Here is a 1,867-nt window from a genome sequence, read left to right as displayed (position 1 = left end):
GTACTGCCAAATGACTATTGCTAAAAACTATTATATTAGAAAATATTTGCTTTTCATGCAAACCCATTATAGTGTCACCTCAACGTAACGGACAGCTCAGGGGTCTGCCCCTTCTAGTGAGCAATGAAGACTGGCATATAACCTATAAAATAGGTTACCCTTAGGCTAACTCTCATAGCTTATAACTAATCCTAACTGGTATTTTGTAATTATCACTCGACTGAAAGCTTTGATTTACTTTTCCTTCGACCCCCTCAACTTGGACCACCTTGACGTGGTGAAGGGCTCTTGAAACCCAGGAACCTGTTTCCGGGTTTGAGATGAAGAGTCTCATATATGAGTATATATTTCTTTGGATTAATTTTTCTGGAATTTTCCAAGTTTGCTAAAATTTGTTGGACTTAATAAATAGAAGATATTCTGGGGATAGGACTCTCGGCATTCTATTCAGTTTGTCCATAATATGATTAGGTAGGGATGATTGTATTCTTGTAATACTCTCGGTCCTAGCAAGTGGGTTTAGCTTACACTTGGGCCACTCTAATCATGTTGTGCCATTCCCGGTGGGGTAGGGTAGGGTTTGTGCATTTGGGAGTCGGTTATCATTGTGCCATTGGTGGAAGAATAAACTCTATGAAAGGCTGATGATATCTTTATAAGGTTTGCTAGTTTATTCCATTTTCTTTTCCGAATAGTTCGGCATGATTTATTGTCGTCGAGAAAAGGGGATTTGGACAAAGGAAAAATTCATTTCGATAGTTGTCTCGTCACGCCCTCCGAATGCCAAGCTCCAGTTGTAGTGCTAGCATGAATGAGGTAGTGTCTCGAGGGAAAAGGTGGGGAATGGGATTGATAGGGAGAGATTTTTGCCGAGCCTCATGGTGCAGAGTTTTCATCACCCCTCCTTATAATGACGCCTCAGAATGCCGACTGTAGTAACTTGCTTCGAGTTTCGCCTGAGAGCCTAGCACGCAGAGGCTCAGCTGTAATGAATATGACAATGGACTAGCATCTTTCCTTGTCGTGTCTCTTGAGTATATATGAGCATATTATATATATATAGCAGCAGTTACATATACATACATATATGTGCATATACATATGTATATATATACATATATATATATATAGCATAGCAGTTAGTTATATATATATATATTGTTGAGCATGTTATATATATATATACATATATATATATATATATATATATATATATAATATAAAAACAGACATTAACAGTTATTACAATGTTACTTGTAACATGATTTGTTCGCACGCTGGTAGCTTAATATGTAAAGTGAATGTTTCTTGTTGATGTTTACATTAAAAAATTTGTTTGGCACATTTTCACAAAGAATTTTTGCAAAGAAGCATGAAAGAACCTACCCTTAACTTTCAGTACTCGCAGTGATACACCATGTATCTTCTTCATAATCACGAGAACATTTGTTCATGCTCTTAAAATATTTAACTTCCCATTACTGTCACTTCATTACTCTAGAAAGTCAAATTTGTGCCTTGGGATCATTTAGTTAAGCCACTGTCTCAGCTTGGACAACAAACATAAGTCAGCTCGAGCGATCACTGGTTGCTATAATCTTCTTCCTTAAAAGACAGTTTACACTTTTGATGCCACTGTCGTGGGTCAGCAACGCTTTCAGTAAACAATTGACAAAAGAATACTATTGCAAATAGTAAGGTTTTACCTGTTAGCTTGTTTCAGCCAGTTTCATGACAACATCAAACATTCAAACACACATACTGCTTTAAAGCTTTCTAAAATATTATTATGGCAAGCCAGTTAAAAATTGTCAGTAATATTTACTCAAAGGTGATAAAAGTGATGACAATATTTTAACATCACATT

Source organism: Macrobrachium rosenbergii, chromosome 9 (genome assembly GCF_040412425.1).
Source record: "Macrobrachium rosenbergii isolate ZJJX-2024 chromosome 9, ASM4041242v1, whole genome shotgun sequence".
NCBI classification, from domain to species: domain Eukaryota; kingdom Metazoa; phylum Arthropoda; class Malacostraca; order Decapoda; family Palaemonidae; genus Macrobrachium; species Macrobrachium rosenbergii.
The sequence above is the reverse complement of the archived record's forward strand: the minus strand, read 5'-3'. Positions refer to the sequence as shown.